The sequence below is a fragment of the Callionymus lyra genome, chromosome 2, assembly GCF_982586985.1.
Source record: "Callionymus lyra chromosome 2, fCalLyr1.hap1.1, whole genome shotgun sequence".
In the NCBI taxonomy this organism is placed as follows: domain Eukaryota; kingdom Metazoa; phylum Chordata; class Actinopteri; order Syngnathiformes; family Callionymidae; genus Callionymus; species Callionymus lyra.
The window spans coordinates 33,282,665-33,307,203 of record NC_141819.1 but is presented as its reverse complement, the minus strand read 5'-3'; the positions used below and the strand labels follow the sequence as shown (position 1 = coordinate 33,307,203).

At 39.8% G+C, this 24,539-nt stretch overlaps 1 protein-coding gene and 1 long non-coding RNA gene across 2 annotated transcripts in view; both read right to left on the bottom strand.

The window, feature by feature from the left end:
• LOC148086625 (uncharacterized) overlaps positions 1 to 24,539 on the bottom strand; it is a 290,739-nt gene that overhangs the window by 163,109 nt on the left and 103,091 nt on the right. The gene's annotated exons all lie outside the window — the stretch shown is intronic.
• The window catches only part of znf536 (zinc finger protein 536), a 201,075-nt gene that overhangs the window by 162,119 nt on the left and 14,417 nt on the right, over positions 1 to 24,539 (bottom strand). The window contains exon 2 of the mRNA XM_087784780.1: positions 9,701 to 9,782. The gene's annotated coding sequence lies outside the window, so the exon portion shown is untranslated. The remainder of the gene's footprint in view (positions 1 to 9,700; positions 9,783 to 24,539) is intronic.

Sequence of the window (24,539 nt, the reverse complement as noted above, 5' to 3'; positions counted from 1 at the left end):
AGTGTTTAGGCTTTATAAGGGTACACAGTTTTTAACCCCCGGCGCTGAGGACTGGTGTAAGAACTTTTGTTCCATGAATGAGTCTTTATTATTACTGTTAACAAGCCTTTTACCTGATCCTGGCATACTGTGTACTATAATATTTAAACCCTTTCTTTAGAGAATACTTTGTGTATTTTCATCACGTGGGTTTTAACTGTGTTGACCTCTAGCTGTGCCCTCTTAGTGCTCTCGACACGAAGGAAATCTGTCGCAGCGCAACAGTGTGGAGGATCAACAGGGGCGCGAGACTCGGTGAGAGATGTAGCACCTGAGAGAATCAGGTGCTCGTGTTTGAGTGTCATCAGGGTCAAGGTTTTTTCTTTTTGGAAGTCATTTCTTAAACGTCGTTTTGTCCCTCACCGGGACACTATATTTATAAGACCTTAGATCTTTATTAGTTGTAAACATTGTTTTATATTCTGCAACTTAAGTAACAGCAGTAGCTCTTTATACCGACTTTTCATTCTGCAGTTCTTCAAACCTTTACCGAAAAAAAAGTCTTCCAGAATTCATTAGCCGGGCTGCCGAGTCTATTCTAGAAGTCTGTCTCAAGATGATGCTCGTCATCACACACACTTTAAAGGGCACCGATTTACTGCATACTTTATACCTACTTTTTTCTTTCACTTGTTTCCATTGTTTCAAAAACACTGATTTGACAAAGATTTATTTTCCTAAAGGGCAACATTTTATACAGTTAGCAGTTGATAAAGGAGTGAAAAGCAGAAAAACTGTGTGCAAAAAAACAACTAGTATATAAAATCAAGTCAAGCTAACTAGGCTTTTATTATGTAATTGTGTTTCTATAACTGTTTTTTAACTCATTTTAAATGTCTTTAACAGGCAATAAATACTCACAAGAATGAAAAAAAAGGATGACAAAAGTCCTGAAGTCATATCAACGAGTCGACTTGTAATTGATATCACATATTAACACAAAATAAAATGATACAGTTCTACATGAGTTTTCCTTTAACATCATGAGGGCCACATAAATACGCACTAATGGGCCGCATAAGGCCCCCATGTCTGCTCTATTGTGATACAAAGTAACTTTAAAATGACTTTGTAACCATGTTTCTTGTAGACCCTCTACTCTCAAACTGAATCTATTGTCAGGTCCTTCCTTTCTTTCTACCCCCAAAAAAATATATTTTATTGAAACCTCCGATTGAAGTTGTCAACTTAATTCCTTTTCATTCAGATCTTTTTTTCTCTGGCCTTGTCTGCTTTTGGTTGTAGCATTTAGCGGCGCATGAAATCCTTTGACACGTCTAATCTACTTCAGAGTGACACAGTGGGCTGCTATCGGTGCGTCTCTATCTCAGCCAGCAGACATGAAGTAGTCTGCGAGCCTCAGAGACTGACATTGCTACTGCTGCTTTTTTTTTTTCTTCCTTTCTTCCTTTTTACTTCCAGCCACCCAACGCTGCGCTCGTAGATCCAAATATCGCCTGTGGGATTCCAGCACACTTAAGAGTCATGTCAAAGATCTTGACTATGAGTGGCGTCTCCCTTAGCCGCCGACGTCATGTTTCCTCTGCTTCTTCTTCTTCCTTTCTTTCCCCACTGAGGGTTTTAACTTGTCACTTTCTTAAACACACGTATCAAAGCAGAGAGCAGGGAAGGCGAGCAGACAGATGTTTTAGCATTATCGTCCTGCCGGAGAACAATGTAAAAGCAACGCAGTGGCAGCGCTATCCCTTTTCGCCGTGGCGACGACTGGCGATACATCATTTGTATTGATGCAATATTTAATTTCAATATCACATGTCAAAAGGTACAAAATGATAGATCATAGGCGAACTAAATGAATTATTAAACGCCGGCTGCGCTATCAGCTCCTCTTACGATCAGCTGTGTCAGAAGAGTGCAGTTGGTGATTCTGGCAGCATTTCAAAGCTTTGTCGTTTTTCTCTTCCAGCAGCATCCCCGGCTTTCTTAATCGAGTTTTCTGTCACTTATTCATGTTCCCCTGATACTGGGAACCACAGATCTGTCCCTCCCAGTGATCACAGACGCCGCTCGCTTTTATTCCGATATTTCTCTTAAACGACAACAAAGTCCTGATTAAATATTGAATGGGAGAAAAGGATGAGGAATAAAGTTTAATACAGTGAGGTTTGCGATGGTTGATGAGATTATGACCACCTAGAGATGGACTCCTGATGATTACGTTATTTTAAGGGGGGGGTTATATTCAATGATGGATTTTGAGGGGAATAATCTACTGTGCTGACCATCGGAAGAGCTAAAATAAAAACCATACCTGGGCAAAGTGAAGGTCTAGTTTGTGGCCCTCGTGAGGTGAAGATCACGTAGAAACTAACAATTCTTAGCTCAGGTTCTTAGAGCATTTGTGAAGATGTTGCAGGTTAAATCCCAGCTGACTTCTGATAGTTTAGCTAGTCAGCCGCATCGCAGCCTACTCCCATCAGTCTGTGATTGTGAGCGTGAATGGGTGAACGAAAAGTCTAAAAAGTGCTGTATACTGTAAGCAAGAACCTTTAACCCTTTTACCATTTAGTTTTACTATACATCAGTAGTTGAACTCTAAATGTAATTATAGCAGGGTTTTTTAAAAACCTTAAAAAAATGTAAAGATTATTTCATTCCTTTTCAAGCAAATTTAAAATAATCTTTGGAGAAAAAATATTCCTTAATTTTGTGGGACTCCTGTGTTCGTCTCTATGTAGTCTTGGCCATTAAGAGTTTTTAAATGTGTAGGTATTTTAAACTGTGTGTTGCTTTTTTATTGTTCAAGCGCTTTCTGACCCTGGTCTAGAAAAGAGCTCTACAAATAACCTTTACTTGCTTACTTACTATTTAGCTTCGTTTTATCCAGATTTCTTATTAACCGTTTTTCTTTTTTTCATTCCTTTTTTTTTCAGTCACTGTATATAATGAGGCCCCTGAGGAAATTGAATGGTCTACAACTGTATAAAATGGTTAGTATTATTTAGTAGTTAAATTATAAATAAATCATAGGATTCCTTTTTTTCACACTTGAATACTTTAATGGAACATAAAATAGGTCCATAGGTCATAGAACACCCCGTGTCTCACGTACAAGTTCTAGTACTGTGTCGGACTGACTTCCGAATTATGATGAATTTGGTGTTCCAGCTGGAGAGAAAAAAAGCTCTCTCAAGAGCAGATGGACTAAATGAACACCATTGTTAAATGTGCATGTGGAGCATCATCCTGATTCTCTAACCCCCATGAGGCTTGGATTGCAGGGTCCAGATTGCCGGGGCTGGTAAAGGGGCATGGCGAGTCCCACGAGAAGTCACAGCCTCCATTTAGCGTCCAGATCCCAATGCAAAACAGGGCCCCCCCTCCCCCCGAGTTAACGTGGGCTCGCACGGGGCTGGCAAAAATTCAATTTTTTTCTCTTTTTTTTGTATCCTTCTTTTGTACCCGAGCCTGCTGTCTTGCCCTAACGATGCTCTCTCATCCCCACGCCATGGCACCGGCCCCCCTGCCCCAAGACTCCCCTTCTCTTGCCTTCTCCTCGCAACAACACAACACAGTGGAGTCGTTAGGACCCTCTCTTCATTACTTCAAAAAACCAATCATTAGACACCAGAGTATATACGTAATTAGAAAATCACTTCCTTTGCAATCCCGGCTAAGTAGTTTACATACTGTAATTACAGGGACAAAATCAATTTTTAATCATTTCACTGATTGGGCTCATCAGCTCAGTAGGAACATTGTATCCTGCTTGTTGTGCGAAAGCAACATCTGGGCTAAAACAATTACCCTTTTGTGTTCCAGAGCGCCTCTGAAAATGCCTTTTGCTGCCTGCCACTTCCCTATGTCATGGACGCTCCCTTTCTATCTCGGACGCAGTTTTTCTCCCCACCTTACTTTTCCTCGTCTTCATCTCCTTCGTCCTCCCTCCCTTCCTCCCTTCCTCCCTCCCTCTCGCCGCCCTTGACTTGGACGTGGAGGATCACATTTAAAGCTTAATAAATCAATACGCTATAATAAGCCGCTCTTGACAGAGAGGCAGAGAAAGGAGGTGAAAAAGACAACATATTGCTTTTTTAACACTCCGTCCATTTTAACTCCCGCGTCTATTTCAGGCAGATCCTGTTTATCCCAACACAAGGATCAATTAACTATTGTGGTTTTTTCCCCCCCCTTCGGTACAGGTGAGCCAGGAAGGGAGAATCCCGAATCCTTCACACAAAGCCTGGAGATGAGTCCTCGTCTTCTATGCTTGACATAAATACATAATCCAACTTCAAACCGTCTCTTCCGTCCCGGCGTGTCTCACCCTTCACCAGCTAATAAAATGCTTTGTATTCTTGTCTGACCGAGGCCTGATCGATCGACATTAGTCTGAACTCTCTCTCCCTCACTTTGAAAACTCAGGAAATCTGATTTTCGGAAGGGGTGTCGGGGGGGGCGAAGGGGGGGGTGGGGGACAAAAATCGGTTAATGCATTGATCACCAGGGCCATATGCAAATCACATTTGCCTCTATTTTTTTGCCGATCAATAGCATTAATTAACGGCTTCATTTTAGCGGCACCCCGCAATCCTGTTAGACACCGCTGTCGGCCCGGAGAAATCAACAAGGGCCCCTCCCCTCGGGCCCCCCCCACCACCCCCGACCCCCGACAGTAGCCATGGAAATGAACAGCGCTGGGTGGAGACCATAAATCAGCGGATTCAATTTGACCATCAGCTCCGGTGCTCACAGTAAAGTATGAAAACCAACGCGGCATGCAGGTGTCCGACACTGGGAGGAAGATATTTATTTCATTCGTTGATACAAATATAGAGGAGAAATGTGTCGGATAAGGAGGACAACTTTATCGGGTTTGTTGCAGCTTAGTGAAGTATATTAATATATATATATAAGTATACGTCTATTACACTGAATGCTGGTTGTTTAACTATTTTATTTTATTTTATTTCATAACTTTGTTCAGACTTCCAACAGCTTTAAGTGAGTTGAAATAAAGGGTTTTTATAGTCTTTTCAATACTTGATATTAGAATAAATAGAAAATATAAATATACACATCAGTTGTTGATTCAAGCCTTATTTAGAAACTGTTCCTGCACAAATGAAACCATGTCTCATACCAATGCATGGTACTGTTTTTGCTAATGAAAAAATGTAAAATTAATTTCTTGTTGCCCAAAGAAAACGTCTTTTTCGGTAAGTCTCTACATGGACCAGGTTGAAATAGAAACAATGTTTTGGTAGTTCCTTGTGTCAACCTTAATTAATTTTTGAATGAAACCATTAAAAAATGTTACTAGATATTGTCAGATTTCCAACTGATATTTTGAGAATTAGATTTAAGACATTTTAATAACCAATAAGGGCCTTATTTAAGATTCATGAGTTAAATTCCTTAATTACAGACTTCTAAAGCATCCACAGGACCCAGGGAGTGGACTGATAAACCAACGTTCTGAAAAATGAAAACAAATGATTTTCAAGATCTGTAATATCTCTTTTTTTATTGTTTGTTTCCACCATGTGAAGGGAATGATTTGATCGAAAATGTCGATTCCCAAAATGCCCTTTTGAGAGTTCCCTTTGAAGAATACCTAGGCATGTGAACGTGTGTGTGTGCGTAAGGGTGTTAAGCGAGTTTGGGGTTCGGGGCGGGGGCGTTCGTGGCAGTGGGGGGGTTGCTCATTTGAAGAGCTTTTCCAATTATACAATTAGTCAGGAATGTAGGCCAGCGGCCTTGGTGTTCCTCCCGCTCGCCGACCCCGGATAGAACAAGTGCCCTCGCCTCACTTTGTATTCATCTGTTCTCTCGCTGATTGAGATTTACATAAACAGAAATAAGACTCGCAATCGCAACCGATACGTCCGCACACTATTTTTTTCTTTTTTTGTCATGCTTCTGGGCTCCGTCAGATGTTGGGCGAATCCATGGTCACATCTTTGAGGGACTGATAGTCTCTGTGAACTGAGTTGCGTGTGAATGACAGCGTGCTAACAGAGAAAGTCACAGGGTCAGGTTTTTTCTCTGGTGTGCGTGAATTTTCCAACTGTGCCCCGAAACAGCCTCGCCATTTTTTTTGGAACGACAAGGGTATTAGTCGGGTGGTTGGCTTGGCGCACAAACAAACTGCTTTTGATTCAACTCTTGGATGTGGTGATATGATTAAGTGATTTATGATGAGGGACAAATTGTTTTACAGTTCAGTCCCTTTTTTTCCCAATTGTCCCCCTTTTTGTCTTTTTTTTTTTCGTGCGCCGGAACACGCTGTGTCGGCTTTCTAATATGAAGCAACAACAACAGCCAAGTGCCATCTGTTGGCATGTGGATTTTCTGTAATCTCGCTTTACTGATTATGACTACATGAACCTCTTAAATAATTACCCGCAATGTTTAAAAAAAAACCTAAATAATTATAATCATTAACTCTCACAAAGTCTGCCACTCCTCCGGCAAAATGAAGGCTGTCAGAAAGAGAGGGAGGAGAGGAAGAGTGTTATTTTTTTTTTTTTAATACTTGCCAATCATGTGTTATTTATATCAGCGGGTTTGAGGAGCACCAAGCTGTGACAATCGTACCTCGGCGATGTTGGGAAAATTGACCCTTTCCAATTAGAAACCAAGGCTTCTCATCATCAGCAGGGACGATCTCAGGGTTATAAATGGTCCAGATGGAAAAAAAAAAAAGTTGGAAAACTCAACGGGGAAAGAATCGTCAGGTAGATATTTCTTTCAGTCATCGACTTTCATTATCCAAGACACTGTTGACGATGAAGTTCATCTAGGCTGGTCCCTCTTTATAAGCCACTACTACTCACTTAATCGCAGGTGTCGGCGACATACCTCAAATATGAGCTGTGAAAATCCGTTTTATTTTTAATTTTTTTTAAACCATTCATCCAATCTGTCCTACTGAAGCAAATCAATTTTCAATTAATCGGGTAAAAAACTAAAGATTTTCAAGACTGTATTTAAAAATCAGACCGAATAGTGAAGAAAGTTCCCGATAAAGTTTATGAAAACGTCGATAAACTACCACCTTCGATTCAGTGTCTCCGGTTAAATGAGTGCAGGCAGAGAAAGAAACTCACTTTTGTTTAACTTCAGATGGTGAAATGATAAAGATTGTCCCATTAAATAGCTGCATTATATTGTGAACATTTTAAAACTAGGATAATAAAACACATAAAAAAAAATTAAAAAATGGTCCATATTCACTTTGAACCACACACAATTCTATGAAACATAAATAACCAACAAAACATTTATCAAAAGTGTTTGGAATGAACTGCTGAGAGAAAACTGGCCCAGCACCTACAAGAAGACCTCTGATGGTCAGAGTTTGAGAGCCTCAAAGACCCAATCCATGAGAGTGGCAGGGCAGCCAAGCAGCCTCTCAGCAGGGCATACCAATCGGCAGTTTGAATGTGTCCAAATGTAAGCAATAGTATTAAAAAGTACTTTTGCTATTTTGAGTGTGAAATAAGTATAATGCAACAGTCAAAAGACACTAAAAGTCAATCAATTAAGGAAAATGTTCAGGTGATTTATTAACCCTCTTAGGGTTAAGGTGACGCGATGGCCAAAAAGGTATTCCTTGTGTTGTCTCTGGGTCAAGGTGAATGACCACCATGGCTTCGATTAATACATATGCAGTGGTAGAGGTCGTTACACAAGGGATACCTCAAACACATATGTTTTTAGGCAGTCAGGTCACCTTGACTCTGAAACAACATAAGGGTTAACACTCAATTGAAATAATATTTGTTATTAATTGTCCAGATCATAATTAATATTGATTCAAAATGTGCCACTGTGAGTCAAGAACAGCTGTTGGAGTGATGCTGTAATGGCAACGATGAAAACAAGAGGCCAAAAAAAAAGACCAACAAGTGTTAAATATGTACATTATCAGTAGCCAGATTCAGTGTCACTGTCTCTAGCAGCAGGTTTGTGACGTCTTTCAGTGTGTGTCACGCAAATCTGTCTTCAAATCTCCATCTACACATCCGAAACGTCTAAGTGTTTTTGTGTGTTGGCCCGTGTGAGAAATGGTGTGAGAATACGTCAAGGGGAGCATGTGCTATCTCTGCTTCCAATATGCGGAGAATCTGTGGCAGACATACCTCAAATATGACACGGAGCGGAGTGGATTCGTACAGAGGAGGTCGACGCTTGGAAAAAGCTTCACGCGCTCGGGTAGGAGGTGGGGGGGGGGGCTGTAAGAAGTTGATATAGCCTTGGATTGTTTGAGGTGAAAATATGTGGAATGTCATATAAGGGCTGAGAGGATGAAGCTAATTCTATTTGGACGTCGATGGAGACTCATTCATCTGGTTTTATCAGTTATTCTTAACAAAGCTTTGTAGGTGTAATTCGTTCAATGTATTGTTTGTTTATGTGCATTTAAGATCCTTGGCATTAAAAGAGGCCACGGCACCATTTTAAGGATTCTTCCTAGACAGCATCCTGGTCAGGTAAACTGTACATGTTCAACTGGTAGGAGGCCCTGGGAAGACCCAGGCCTATGTACTACTTTGCAGAAGGCAGTTTGAGCCTCATTTCTAGAAAGATATTCCCAAAAATTATTTATTTATAAGCTGATGTCGTAATTTGAGTACTGTTGTTTTTTTCCATTATGATTATGATGTATAGTAGATCAGTGGTAGGGAAATCAAATTAAATTTCCTCAAGGGCCACTTTTTTTCCCGATGCCAATAAATCAAGAAAAAAGATTATGTCCAGTCAAGCTTAATATGCTATTTATAGTATTTCATATCATCTTTTATTTTAATAAAGTAAAGCACTTTTTATTTTACTGCTATGATCCTCAACCTCATAGGGCCACATAAATGTTTCCTCAGTACCAACTCACAAAACCAACTTGTTGCTGTGTTTCTCGCTCGTACAAGAACGTTGACGTTAGGAAGATGGACGATCTGATTTAGTGGATGAAAGTGTGGCGGAATTCCTGGTTAATGTGGAAGGCAATGAAGAAGAAATAGAGAAAAAGAAGAGGCGGGAAACAAAAAGAGCAGCCGCCAGCTCCCATGTGTTTGTGTAGCCCTCCGTCACTCAGCCGCACATTGATAGCAGCCTATCACAGCGCGAGACAGGGTGGCCACGCTCCTCAGCTCCCTCTATAATGGCTTGCACCTGTTTAGCATGTCACCCCTGTTTGCTAATTGTCTTCTTGAGCTACGCGGAGAGGAAGTGACAGCTTCTTGGCTTTTTGACAGGAAGGTGGGGGATGTAGGGTCGACTCCAAAGTTACAGCTCGACTTTTCCAAAGAGTCTCAACAGGTTTTGGACCGTGTCACTAATTTATAGTATCCTAAGTTTCGAGTCACACAGATTTACAGATCGTATTAACAGCCCCTGAAATAAAAAAAAGAGGTAAAACTATCTTCACAAGAGTGAAAAAAACACAACAGAGCTACATGCGAATCTTCTAAAGTCACTAACATAATGTACACAATCCCTGAGGTTAAATGAATACTTTTATCTCGCAACCGACACACCGGCATCGGAGTGACAGTAGACGCCTCACGTGTTTAACATGTGCGCCCCTACGTTGTTTTTTCACAAATATTTAAGTGACAACACAAGGTGTGTGAGGCTGACAGACACCTTTAATATCCTCCTTCCAACCTCCAGTCATCAATCGGTGTGATCGTACCTGGTGACTGCCGCCGCTGGAGCGATCGCTGGGATGTCGGGAAGCGTGTCAACAGCTCCACAGAAGGTGGGACAACGGGAGCCTGGAAACAAAAGCGCACACCAGGAAATTTACATCCACATTTGAAGCTTGACAAGTCAGTAACACAGAGACACAAACAAAACAAAAAAATCCCCATTCTACTGTGTACGTGCCACTCAATCCCGCCTGCCCTCTCCTCAAACATTTCTATTTGTTTCCATGGGACTTCCTTCCTACTCTTGACTGATCTATAGTGTTTTATTCTACAAGGTAATTTCCAGATGGACTTTATCACTCTAGACAAAACATGGTTATAAACAGGAAGGGAGAACAGTAAAAGAAAATCTTGGGCTCAGGATGATATCCGATCTGGCCTTGAAGTCCTAGTTCTTTATGCTGGAAAAATAATCAATCCGTCCAAAAGCAAGTGAAGAGACACTCCCATTTAAGTGCCTTACTACAGAACAGGTTATCTTTTTTGACGTTGGAAGTTCGTGGTGTAAACAAACAAACAAAATTATATTCAACTTGAGTGTCCGAAAGACAAGTTTAGGTGAGAGAATCTTTAGTAACAATGGTTTCCTTCTGTCACTGTAACATTGGGTCAACGCCTAAGAAAGCGGTTCTAACCGGGAAACCATATTCTCTTGGTATTAACCACCTTATATTTGATTTAAAATTGATTGTAATCAAGATTGTATGTCAAGGCTGTTTGATTGTAGGTTGCTCAAACTGGTACAAAACTACATGATATTGTGTCACGAAAGTCTGTGGATCTGTAGTACTTTCCTTAACAGCAATTACTTAAGTTGGACAAATCCAACAATATCGGGTATTGCTCGAAAATGTTTGATACCGATTAAATACCTTCACTTTATTACCAGTTCAGGAATGATGGTTTCTTCTATAAACATTTCAGCTACCAATACAAAGTTGATTCTAATAAGAAGAACATGACCAACTATCCACTACAGAATGTTGTTTTCAGAAGAAGACTTGCTAAGAAGTGACCGAATTATCTGAAAACTGATTTAAGTGCAAAAGGCAGTGCACTTATCATTTTTTTTTTCCGAAAAATCCACACATAATCACATTTTGATCAGAAATACGAAGCATGTTTCGATACTCGGTACTACCCCGGCATTTCGATCTGTGCCACAAAAGAACCAAAGTTAGGTACCCAGCCCTAATTGGGCAAGCGCTTCATTCCTGATGAAGCATTGAAACACGCGTGTTAAAGCTGTAAACAGCTGTAATTAGAATATGTGTGTATCCTCAGGATGAGACACAATACAGAGGGACACTTGAAAACAACGAAGCATCTGCGAGGCTTTCTGGATTTCTCCTCCTGTCAGTGCCGAAACTAAATTGTTTCTGATTTACATTTCTTTTTTTGTGACATTTCCAAAGTTTGCCAAAAATCTCTTGGATGATCACTGGGTAGTTTATTTGTCCTCGGCTATAATTTATTTATTTTCTCCAGCTATCAATCATGTGTTTGCGCTGGAATAAAGAAAAAAGGTATATCTTGGAAAATGGAATGCAGATGTTGAGGATCTGCAGCACGCGGGCCACCCAGACCTAGCTGGTTTAAATGCAGCATCAAGACTAAACTCACTTTCGCACACAGTGGGACGCACACACCCACTCACACAAAGACACAACGTTGCCTTAAGTCACAATCCAAATTGGCTCCCAGGGGCATGCCGACTACCTTGTTCACCAAAGGCATTGTGTATGTTTTCAGACTGCTTAGCATATGCTACTGTAACCTGAGATCCCAACACATGCACACAGACACACAAATACACACAAAGTTGGTAGATGGTACTTTGCTATCCTGTGTCTTATTTGAATTCAAAATAGTTGTTATCCACCTATTCATTTGCATTGCCTCAACCAGCCAAGCAAGAAAGCTGAGAAATGTGTTTTTTGTTTTTCCTGTTTCTTTAATTTACTACAAATTCTTAAAACTTAAGGGTGAACATTATATAGAAGACATTGAGCTCTTAAAAGGAATGGTTGTGCACTGATTGACACATTGTTTATACAATATGGAAATAAACAGGAACAAATTAAAAAATATATATACATGTTTTGTTCAACACTTGTCAGTATAAAAGCTGTGGTTGATGAACTATAAATAAATGAAGTTTTCTTGATCTGCCCACGTGCCCTTAGACATCAGACAACTAACTAAATACCTAGGAATCGACGGTACATTCCGCTATTACGAGGTATTCCACCTTATAAAAAAATCTGTTAACGTCATTCTAACCTGTCAAGAATCAATGTTATACTGTGGTCTGATTGTTTTCTAGAGTAAAGGGTATTTGTTTGGATTGAATCTGAGATCGTTTGTCATCAGCAATATAAACCCACTATGACTGTCTTAAATTAATAAAGAAATAGACGACGAGATTTGATCTTCAAGACAGTGTTGAGAGTTTCCACACTACAAAAACATCACACAATGCGTTTGTATCCAGACACAGTAGCCCCTGAGAATCCTTTTTTTTTTTCTTTTTTTTTTTTGATATATCAATGCTGACAGTTGATTAAATCTCGCTTCAATTTCTCGGAAAGCTCACCATGAAGCGGTTGAAAACAGCAAAGACTTAAAACAGTCTAACCTTTCCTGTGTTTACCTTATTAAATAGTGTGTGAGGTGCGATACACAAGGCGGGGGAAACAATATGTATAAAGCCGGCAGTGTTTAAGCAGGCGAACAGTAAAGTAATAGGCAAGAGCAGTGAAGTGTTGATTCTAAGAAAGATGCGGGGGGGTGGGGGGGGTTGGAGGGAACGGGTGGGTGGGGGTACACCTTACTGCGCGCACACAAACATGTCGACACACACCTCAATATACGTCCCACACCCGGCCGGCTGCCTGGCAGCCGAAGTTAACATTTTCAGAGAAAATATTCCATGCCTCCAATAGTCCGATGTAATTCATTTTCCATCTCTGTTCATTAATCATTGTTAAAATTAGTGATCCATTTCTTCCACTCTGCCATCTGCACTCAGCTTCCTAACAAACATGACACCTCAGCGCATAATAAAAGCTGACAGCTACGAGGAGGCCTTTCCAAATAGCTTTCTGCATATGTGCACCTCCACCAATGATGCTGTTGTCAGACAAAAGTCGGTTATTTAGTCCGCTGGCTTGGGGGAGACACATGCACCTTTAAAATTCATCATAGCTGTGGAAGCATCTGGGCTCCAGGAGGACAGCGCAAAAAAAAAACATGTAAAAAGGGCAAAAATAATAACAGTAATAGCCTTCCGTCACATGCTGATATCATGCACTCGCATACACAAAACAACAGATGTGCTTAATCTTGAATGGAATGTGCTAAAATCCTGATAAAGTAAATCTAGTCAAACTCCTCAGTCAAGGGGTGCAGAGAGGGAAATGAAAGACTCAAACAACGATGAAAAGAAAGAGAGCAAAAAAGGGAAAAAGGCCCAAAAATAAATCAACATGGTTTTTGCTTTAACTTGAGCGGAGATGGTGCTGTACCATTCCACTTACATTTGTTCTCACCGCTTTGACTGATGATAGAAAATGAAACATAAGGACAGCCAAGATTTTCCGTACACATGTTTTCACTTTGGAAAAATGCAATTTGGACCAGGAAGTGTGAAGAAATGGAAACGTTTTACAGTATCCTTTTCATGATAATGCATTGATATTATTTGTATCATTGTTCTTTTATGGTTCGTATTTCAATAAAGTGTTTCTATATTATAATATATTTGCAAGTGAATTACAAATACAGCATATTTTTGTGTTTTAAATTGAACTTCTTGCTGCTAGCTTAAGGATAAATTAAATCCTGCGAGATCCAAGCGCTGACTGAGGACGAGAGGATGCAGTCAACTTAAGGAAATTTTAAAGCTATTGTTTATATTTTGGCTTCAAAATAAACAAAAGCAGTAACAACTTTGTCAAAAGTAATTTGGTCTGTAAATTCTGCGACACTAGGGTCAAGTACTAACACAATATAAAAAGTTGATCCTTTTTCCTACAGTTTCACAATATATCGTTAATTTTGGTACTGTATCATGATACAAAATTGCAAGATTCTTACCAATTCACACCACTAGTTATCATTTGATACCATTATAAATGAGATATAATAAGACAACAACATGTAGCTCTTATTAGACCAGGATGTTGCAGAAATGTTTTGCTTTGTTGAACTTATTATTATAGTGGAATTACTGGCTTTATATATAACATATCCACTAAGATTTGTCATGGATATATATTATACAAAACTAGCATACACATGATTAATACCTTCTTCATTTTTAGAAAAAGATATTTGGTTGTATTTCAGCCAAGACCAAGACACTGCTAAGGCCGGCGATTGTCAAGACGAAGAAGATAGACTTGATGAAAGAGTAAAGACAATGACCTTTGTGGCCTGAGACCAGTACCTACATAATATTCACAATAACTCACTGGAGTTGAAGAACCTTAGCATCTTATTGAAGTCTATTTTAACGACAGTATGTCATGATCTCTGTAGAATGGACTGTCCAAGACTACTAATACGGCCAAAACCATGGACGAGAACCAGATAATCAAGAGAAGACCATCGATCAAGCCGATATATGTGTATATCGTGTGTGGTCTTGACAGTCAGTGGGTTTGAATTTGGAAGTTGGTGCCAGTTTATGTGGGACAGAGCCAACAATGACCTGGTTGAAGGAACCACATCACAGATCAAAAGTATTTGAGATGACTCAGCTCAAATAACGGCTACAGACGGCAACGTTTTTCAAGAAAAATCAAAGATTTCCCGATAAAAACGAATCCCTGAATGGTAATTCGGCATAACGTTGAAACATCAACTATTCCAAATGAAAGAAAATGATGAAAATATACCAAACATTTTCACGAGGACGTCAGACAGAAAAAGACTTCTCCGGCTACACACAGCAAATCATTGGAAAAAGCCACTGTCTCTCCGTGAAAGCGTTCTCCTCTGATCTGAACACTCGCGCATTCTGTGTCTCTGTCCGTCCTGCTGTGGATGAAATTTTAATTGAGCTGTCAGAGAAAAACATCATTTAGATTAAGATGCTTAAAAAAAAAAAAAACTTGGTGCACAACTATGAAAATGAATTGTGCTCAAGCATGCACACACTTTCGCGTCACATGTTTTTGATGAATTATGGGGAAGGTGAAAAGAGAAATGACGAAAAGTGAGTTTGCTGAAATGTCATGTATTATTCACACCAAATCCAAAACACACATGAACTCTTCTATCCCGTTCAGTTGTTTCTTTAGTCCTGTTTTCTTTACACAAATACCTCAACTCCCCAAAAAACTACACAGAGATCCACACACACACAAATCTAGACACGGTCAGGATCCCTCGCTGGCGAGGTGTGTGTGTGTCTCTGCCCGAGGCGCAGCACATTAATCTATATAATGCCATGAAAGAGAAGGCTTTTTCACACCGCTAACTGCCAAGGACTACGAGGGGCAGCGGCTGAGCCATGATTCAGCTGTTTGCCCAACTGGCGGCCCAGCGCGCACACACACACACACACACACACAGTCGTGCAGCTTTTCACATCCTTCCCAACACACACACACATACACGTATGCAATATGTTAGGCTGAGAACCTGCAAACATGCAAGCTCCCTCTGTGGCTGGAGGGTCCGAGATGACACGTTCGGAGGCGGCTTTACTAGTATATTACAGGACCGTGTAATTAAAAAAAAAAATCTTCACAGCAAGTGCAGGTTTACACACAGTGGAAAATGTAATGTTTATATATGTGTGCGAAGACATTGACAAATTACAAGACCGAATAGAAGCATAGACATAAACTTGTATTAGTGGAGAAAGATGGAAGGAGAGATGACTTTTATTATAAGTATACTGGTTGTATAAGAAATAGGTGACTTATATATCACTTATGCTTTATGACCTAATAAAACAAAGCATGTGTGAAGAAAGCCAACACTTTTGTATTCATGAGAAGATAAGTGAATTTAACAATAATAGGGACGGAACGAAGACGACGTTCACACAAGTACAAACTATTTTTTTGTTTATGTTATTTTCATCCAAAGATAACCCTCCACTTTAGAGCCAGATCAAGAGGAAAGGAAGTAAAAGGAGTGGACCTTCTGAATGAACATAATTCAACAGGCAGAAGTAGAAGAATTCGAAGAAGAAGCTGAGGGGACAAGAAAATGGGGCCGTGATGACATGTTGCACAGTAGAAAAAAAAGTAAAGCAAAGGCTGGGTCGTATGGGAACAGGAATACATATATGGAGCATGTAGAGTTTGCAGAAAAGTGGGTTTTTAGAAATAAAGGCTATAAGATATTGATTTTTAATGATAGTGATACAATGGTGTGGCAGAATAGGCAGATGTTTCCAGAAATCCAAGGCATTACACTGGCCCTCATGAAAGATTTCAACAGGTTTTTGAAGTTGGCATTCATTATTTACCTTGTTATGCTAGTCCATGCTAGCAAGGTTAGCTGCTGTAATAAAAGTAGGATGTATTGTTGCTCGCTAACATGACTAAAACTTGTTTGCTTCTATGAAACTGAAATGAGACTGGAGCAGAGAGAAGTGAAACAGCAACTAAACCTAAGCAGTCTAATCTACCATGAGTGAAAAAAAAGAACAATGGCAATATGAACCCAAAAGTTTCCTCAAGCTTTGAAAATAAAGGTAGATTTACAGACTTTGATTATCTTTTAATAATACCTTGTTGAGATAGCATCATTTTTTAAGTACATTTAAATGGTTTTATTTTGCATTTATTTACACTTAATGAAACATTTTTGGTTGTCTTTTTCTGATGATTTAATAGAACTGATTATTGGTCTGTTGGTTAATAAAATAAATGTGGTCCTGGGTATTGATAGTAAGTTTGTAGTTTTAGTAGTATGGTGACAACCCTTGGTCGACAGGTAAAGAAAGAAGTTAAGAAGTGCTGAGAAGTGGTGATACAAAGATGGTGTCTCACATTTCAACAGTTTATCACCATCTCTGCCTGATGTGTTAAATTAATTGGTGTCAAAGAATGAATTATCTTGCAATAAACCAGATAACAATATGATTTTTCAGTTTCTTAGACTTCCAAAAATCTATGTCCAGTTATCCCTTTACATTAACAGGAAAACCCCGACCAGTCCTTCAATGGTCATGCATAAGATAGATGGTCAGTCTCTAGTGCACAGAGATGCTATAACTCTATTTAAGAAGACTTCGAATAGGAATTATTTTATAGACTTAGTGATTCCGGACCTCGTCATATTTCCAACCCTCACCTCTTGTCAGCGTGTGAAGTCGCCGGGGCGCAGATTTAATATTCATTTGTTGCGCGGAGTGAGACAGAAAACAGACAGCCCAGAGCACTGATTGGAGGGCCGGTGCTCAGAGACAGACGGTGAGCAGAAGAACAGCTAAATCATCTTGACATTCACCGAGAAGAAGTAGCCACACACAAAGCCACCGCGGCTGTTAGTGCTCCCATCCACTAATTTGGTTCTACTTAACCCCCGAAACAACCCATGCGCACATACATACACACACTCGAACGCAAAAGTGGCACATTTTAATTCCAGGTTCTTAGCATATCGTCACCGACGGGAGCGAGAGGACTCCTCCGGACTGATTAGCATCATTTAAGAAAGCCTTTCTCTTTTCCCCCCCCCCCCCCCGTTTTCTGCTGGCCTCAGCAACCTCATGCGAAATCTATTACTCTCTGCCACTCGCCCCAGCCGACCCACACCCCATCTACTCTTCAAAATGGGTGGCATCCAGGCCAAGTCAATATAAAGTACACTCATTTACATCAAACACAGTACTCAAGTGCCGGCGCCGGAGGGACCATTTTTTATTTCCTCCAAGTACTCGCAGATAACGGGCTTGTTAGCTTTAGATTCGGTGGACAGAAGGACTAACTCATATATAGGCGATGAGCATGTAAAGTAAATAAGACAGACGCTGTTTTATTTGTGCATTCCCCCCTTCTAAATTATATAAGCCTTGCACATGGCTTAAAATTTTGTAAAGCTTTTCTGAAAATCCTACTTATGGTTGCCATTCTGTGCCAAAAAGTTCATCTGGCCTGTAAATTTAAGCATGGATTACAAATATTCAAATCATGAGCTTACTGTTCAAATAAACATTTCCAACAGGGAGGGGGAAAAGTTGCAAGGCATACACTTTCCGCGTAATTCCTCCTCTGGCACCTCCCCTCCCCATGCTACTAATAAAACAACCACAAAAAAAATATGAGGAGAAAGGGGTGGGGGGTGGGAGGGGGTAAGAAAGAAGAGGGGATTGGGTTGGAGACGAGAGGCAAGAAATGTGAAAACAAAAGAGTTGAAAGTTCGTCTTCATCGCGTGGCTAGATAAACAGTGTTGATGAAATATGTAATTAATGTAATTGTAACCATCCACGCAATTGCAGTCAGCTGGGTGGGCTCCACTGCAGAGCGGGCCGTAAGACAATAGGGCACCTTATTACAGTTTTAAGAAGTTAGAGAAATGGAAGGGGGGGGGGGTACAGGGAGAGGCTTAAGCCGGTCAGCTGCTCACCACATGCTGGAAAAAAAAAAAGTTCTGAAGTCACAATCATTTTTAACTTTGTTGTGGTTTTGCCGACCTGTGCACGTTGGGCCCGAACGGTACCTGTACCATGTGACCCGATCCCATACCATAACAGTAGAGATTTCACAACTCGTCACTCCTTCTGTAAGTATCAAGTTACCTTCTGAAAACCATGCATTACACGAAATCCATAAAGTAGTGACCATTTTTTTTACCACTTGTTTTGACAACTTTCAATTAATACTTCAATAATTGATAAGGTGCGGCAAGAAGGTTGCTGGTTCGCTTCCAGGTCAGGAGGGAAGCAAACTTTCTGTGTGGAGTTTGTATGTTCTCCCTGTGTTGCGTGGGTTTACTCTGGGCACTCCGGTTTCCTCCCACAGTCCAAAACATACAGAGGTTGATCGGGAACTTTTTTTTTTAAACTTTTTTTAAATTGTCGGTAAGTATGAGTGTGTGTGTGTGAAGGGTTGTCTATCTTTGTGTGCCTTGTGACAGACTGGGGTCCTGTCCAGGGTGTCCCTCAGCTATCGCCTTAAGAACCTGGGATAGGCCCAAGCCCCCCGCGACCCTCATAAGGATTTAAGCAGCATTGAAAACAAATGAATGAATTATGACGTGTCATCCATTTTAACAGTCGTCTCAGTAATAATGACCTGAACAACTCTCATAATGCTTTGCCGCCCAGCCATATGACAAAAGTGTCAACCCTTTTGATGGTATTAATACAGTATTATAGCAGCCAATCAGGTAGATAATTGAGCAGTGTGTAGAACAGCAGGTAAACCTAGGTATGGCAAGGAACAACAGTATCATAAATGTTGTTCTCTTAGCAAAAAAGTAGTAGTAAAAAGTAGTAAAATAAGTAAACTCAACATGTGTTACTCGGATTCTCCCATTCGTCTGAATATCAATTATCCCAAATTGGAAACAACTCATTTGTCCACCACAAACCAGGGGCTGATGTCAGCCATCGACATCTGACATGATTAAGACCCAATTTTTGACCCAAACCAGAGTCACCAGCACAACCTTTGGCAGGCGGCGATCGCTGTAGTAAGATTGAGCTCCACTTCCAAATCCTGGCAACATATTGGAACAATTTGAGTCATTGACACATCTTGTACTTTTATCCTCAGCTTTCACTCCAAGTCCAGTTGCAGTTTGGGTCAAAGTTTGCCTGTCTCGTCAGGCCCACTTACACCGGCAGCTGGTGTTATCCTGGGGATTAAAATAGCCCCCTCTCTGTTACCCATCCCTGGCCAGCATTAAAGTCTTCCACATTTTCAAAATTGCAAACAGATGCAACTGAAGTACCTGCAAATAATCTGCCAAGACCAATTTCAAAAGGGAGATTTCAGAATATGTGGGAGTCATTAGAGGGAGTATTATTTCAGCGATGAGCGCGAGAGGGCCAGCCGCAGATCACCCAACCAGATGGGTTCCGATGCCTTTTATTCAGGAAGAAAGAAGCCGACATGCACCCCCCCCACCCCCCTTCCCGCACACAACCTTACTTATTCCCTCCAAATGAAGATATATAGCGTGTGAGAAACAATTATGGAGTAATATTGGAAGTTTTAGAGGCAACCAAAGAATGTCAAATTTCCTTTTGAGTTTCTCAAAACAATCTTTTCATCTTCTTTCCCGGTGTGGATGCTTTTGGATAGGTGCTGAATAGGAGGGGTGTGGGGGGGGAGCGGGTGATGTAAACGAGGATACAGGCGCAGAGATCTGACGCTTTCATTGTTTTGTATCGAGTGTAAAATATGAAAAAGAATTAAAAGGTAAGACGCCTTAGAAGAGGCCTGTGGCGTATGTAAATGAAATATGTTTCGGCAGCGTAATTTGCAACCGCTGCTGTTGTTTTTTTGAAGAGTGTTATCTGAAGTTGTTTGTGGTTTGACGCCACTTTAAAGCATAGCACAACAAAGTGCTCACCAATTAAAGACGATTTGAACACCAAGAACTGCGGCAAACTGCATTAGACGCTATCGTAACACACTTTAAACGCAAGTCATGAATAATGTATTATTCTTTTCTTGTCCCAACAACTCAACTGGTCTGGACAGTACTACAAAAATAACATGATGCCTTTCTTATACTTTACTACTACTTAGTTATTACTTTTTCTCATCTTGTACTTTATCAAAATGCATTTGATGGATTTCAAGAATACACTTTATTGACCCTTAACTCATTAGCCAAGTAAATATTTGCGGTACTTCTTAATTCAGCAAAGTACTAAAATCCTAGACTAATTACTAGTAAATTAAATATATACAAAATAAAAATGTTAGTTTCTACATGAGCTTTGACCTCATGAGGGCCACATACATTTTTTCAAAGAGCCACATGTTGCCCCCTGGCCCTACTTTGCCCGGGTCTAGTGTATATGCCCATTTATATATTTTTCAAACTTTTTTTTTTCACTGGACTAGAAAAAAATATATACACTTTATTTTTTAACACCTTAATGAAATGACTCGGTGTCATGGCACATTATCAAATGTGGCCCTAATTAATTAAAATTATACAATTAAAGCAAATGTAGTGAGAAGCCACTGTATGAACAACAACAACAAAAACTGTTTTAGACCAAACAAACAACGCGAATCTCATAAGAAGGTCCCACAGTTGCTGTCAAAACAACACTTCATTTAATTTTATTTAATTTAACCCAATTTAAAATCCCTTTATCTTGATTTCGGACTCATTTTGTGAAATAACTGCTTTTACAATTTTAGGAGTATTTGACCTTTGATTCCACAATTTGATTCCTGGAAAGCAACTTTTATAGTGTTTTTTTTTAAGTTTGACAATTTCAGACTTTCTCAACAAAAGAAAGAGAAAGGAAGTTTTTCATCAACATATTAAATAAAAAATATATGTTAACGTTGTCCACTGATTCCTTATGTTAAAAACATCTATTTGAATGTCCATCACAGTGAGTAAACTTCACTTGCCACTGTAGTCACAGCCTTTTTTATCCAGATAAAAACATGTTTATATCCAACACAATCTGATTAGATGGGGGGCAGGAGGGGGGGGGGCATTAACGCTGGTGGGGAGCGGGACGACATTCTGAACTACTTTTTTCCAATTCTCTTTAACGATCAAAATCATCAAGCCCTTAAAACAATACGCATTCAATCAGAATTTTCATAATTGTAACAGTAGGAAGCATTTTCAGCATTCCACCCACAACAAACAGGCTTTGTTCTCGTGCGCTGAGAGGCACAGGGACACAATCAAGTGCGTGAGAAAGCCAGGAGAGCAGGATTTCAAGCAATTCCTCCCTCGTTCGCCTGCTCCCTATACCTCCTCTTTTTTATTTGCCCCCTTTTTTTTTGGGGTTGCTTTTTCACCACACGGGGGTCGCCCATATGACTTGCTTCCTGTCTGGTCGTAGCTGGCAGAACGCACGTTTGGTAATTGAGTGGTACATAACATGTGCCCTCCCTGCTCACAGATGACAGATGGATTATAAAAACTTCAAAGCGAGCATTTGGAGCACCAGGGGAGAGTTGCTAGGTATTTGAACTATCACTCTTTACCCAGGAGACAATGACTGTCTGAAATGGCGCATACATCAAGGAAAGCTCTGCTCACGCGCACACAAACACACTCGTGCACGTCTCTGTTAGCGTGCACTTTATATTTAACATCTCGCTACTGTCTGCCAAGCTTGGGAAGATAACAAGTTAGGAGGGGCGGGGTCCTATTTTTGTCATTTTCTTCATCTTCTCAATGGAGCCCTTTTATTACTTGTGGCTTTAAATGTGAAGCGTGGTGTGTTGAGGAGAATAAAAAACTTATTGTCAGATTGTGCAGAACGGCAAAGCATGTATGAAAAGTTTTTGCCAGTGTTTAAGATAAGGTAAGAGACGGATTAAACACAGACTTCAAATAACGGGAAAAAAAGGAATTAAATAGGAGTATTTGGTGAAGCGAGACAACACAGATTTTTAGTAATGGTCTGATGAAGCTTCTGAAACAGTGTCATTATTTTCAGCATCCACTAGATGGCGTCATTTGTAACTGATGGCGCCACCTACTGACCTCTAAACAACATGACACTGCTTCATGAAGCTTCATCAGACCATCACTATTATCATGCTTGATCAAACTTCCAAAAATGATATATTTTTATTATATTTATTATTATTATTATATTTTATTCTGTCTACATAAATGTCGGCCCCTTGTGTTATCGAGGTTTGATGCCCTTGTTCTTTATCGTGATAGTTGTTGGAAAACTCAATGGAAATGCAGAAAAACAAATGAATGAGTTAGATGCTTGAACTATTAAAATACTTTTTATGCTATAATATAAATAAATAAAAGTTAATAAATCACTTACAGTATATACAAACTATAAAATCATAACTATGATCAAATACTTAACATTATTTCTGGCAATTTTAACCTAAATTGCATGTAAAATGTGAATAAGGTTTTAACAAAAACTAAAGTTATGAATTCTGAGAAATATATCAGTCAACCGGTTTAATATCATGTACAAAGTATTCAACGAACTTTTTTTTTTTATTCACATTTTTTTTCTTTCTGGTGTATAGTCCTTCACTTTTGTAATTTTTTAGTTTTTACTCAAAACGTTTTATTGTAATATGAATAAAACAGGAAATGGAATCGCACAAAGTAGATTGTGTAGTCTTTTTTTTTCAGATAAAGTTAGCAAATAAAAAGAATCAACTCATTTTGATCAGTTATAAAATTAAAAAACATGTTTTTATCTTCTGCTTTTCACAACCAACACATACTAAAAAAGACTATATCCCGAACTGCTGTGACTTCCTTCCTCACTTCTTCTTCATTTGTTGATTATAGGAATTATTTTGAGAAATGAGCTAAACTAAACATCAAAAAAAGCAATTTTATATTGATTACTATCTGGAAAAAAAATCACAATCATTGCTGCAACAGCCCCAAAAAATGTGTTTGTCGATGAGAAGAACCTACTTTGAAGCTTCATGGAAAAAAGGATATAAAGTGGGAACTGTAAGAGAGTGTGAGAATAGCGAGCAGTGATGCTTATAATCATCTTATAAGCATGATTTATGGAAGGGCCATCTGCCTCGCCTTACTTAAGCACAGAGGCAACCTTTAATAATATAGGGACATGGGGAGAAGAGAAGGGGGTGAGTGCTCGGGGGAGCAAGAAGACTGCCGGGCAAATTCGCACAAACAGAATAATATATAAAATAAAATATAAAAAAAACTGGCAAAAGACACCAGAGAAGCGTCTCACTCTTCTTTTGTTCTTGAGCTCTAGTTCAAATGGCAGCTAATCACCGCTGACCTCCCCTGTCACCGTTTAACCCGGGCCCCTCCTCTTGACCCCGAAGGAATTAGCAGCCTCCTCACTGTAATACACACAGGCGCACAAAAGGCCACTTAAGCAGCCGACGCTCTTTGATACATTTAATATCAGAAGTTATCATAGATTGAACAAAAAATGATCTTCTACTCGATTTTACACAATAATGCAAAATATACATCAAGTTGGATTATCGTAATAACAACCATCATTTCAATACATGCACTATTAGGTTTATCATAGCTAAAGAACTTTTGAAAGAGCATTTAAAAAAAGGCAAGTTCACCGAAACGATGATAAAACCCCCCTGCAAAGATAGTAACTGACCTGTAAATCTACGTTTCATTCAATAACCAACAGTTATTTAAGCTATTGCAGGCAGATTAGCCGGAGAAAAGATAAAAGTAATTGATTTATCTTCTAATGTCAGAGGGAAAAAAAAAAAAAGTAATTCAATCTACTTTTTGCGGAATCGCAAAGTGACCTTTTCCACCAACCTGCAACCAAGAACAGTTAAAAATCATTTCGGTGATATTACGTGGAGGACGGCTGGCAGTCGTCACGGCGGCGTGACATTTCCGATTGACAAATGTCATCGTCATTGATGATCAAAAATGACTTTCCCCCTGTCACAGTCAGACGAGCCACATTATTTGGCAGGACAGATGAGGGGGGGGGGGGGGACAGGGGGGCATACATCTCCACACTCGATCAGCTCTCACACCCCAGGCCTGTGACCTTTGACCCCCCCTGTGTTGACCTGGAAATGGCACCCGCCATGACCTTAAACAGTGTTGCTGGATGAAGAGCTCAAGAAGAAGAGCTGAGTCGTACGGTTTTTGCATTTCATTGACAAAAAAACTCCTCTTGTGGTCTT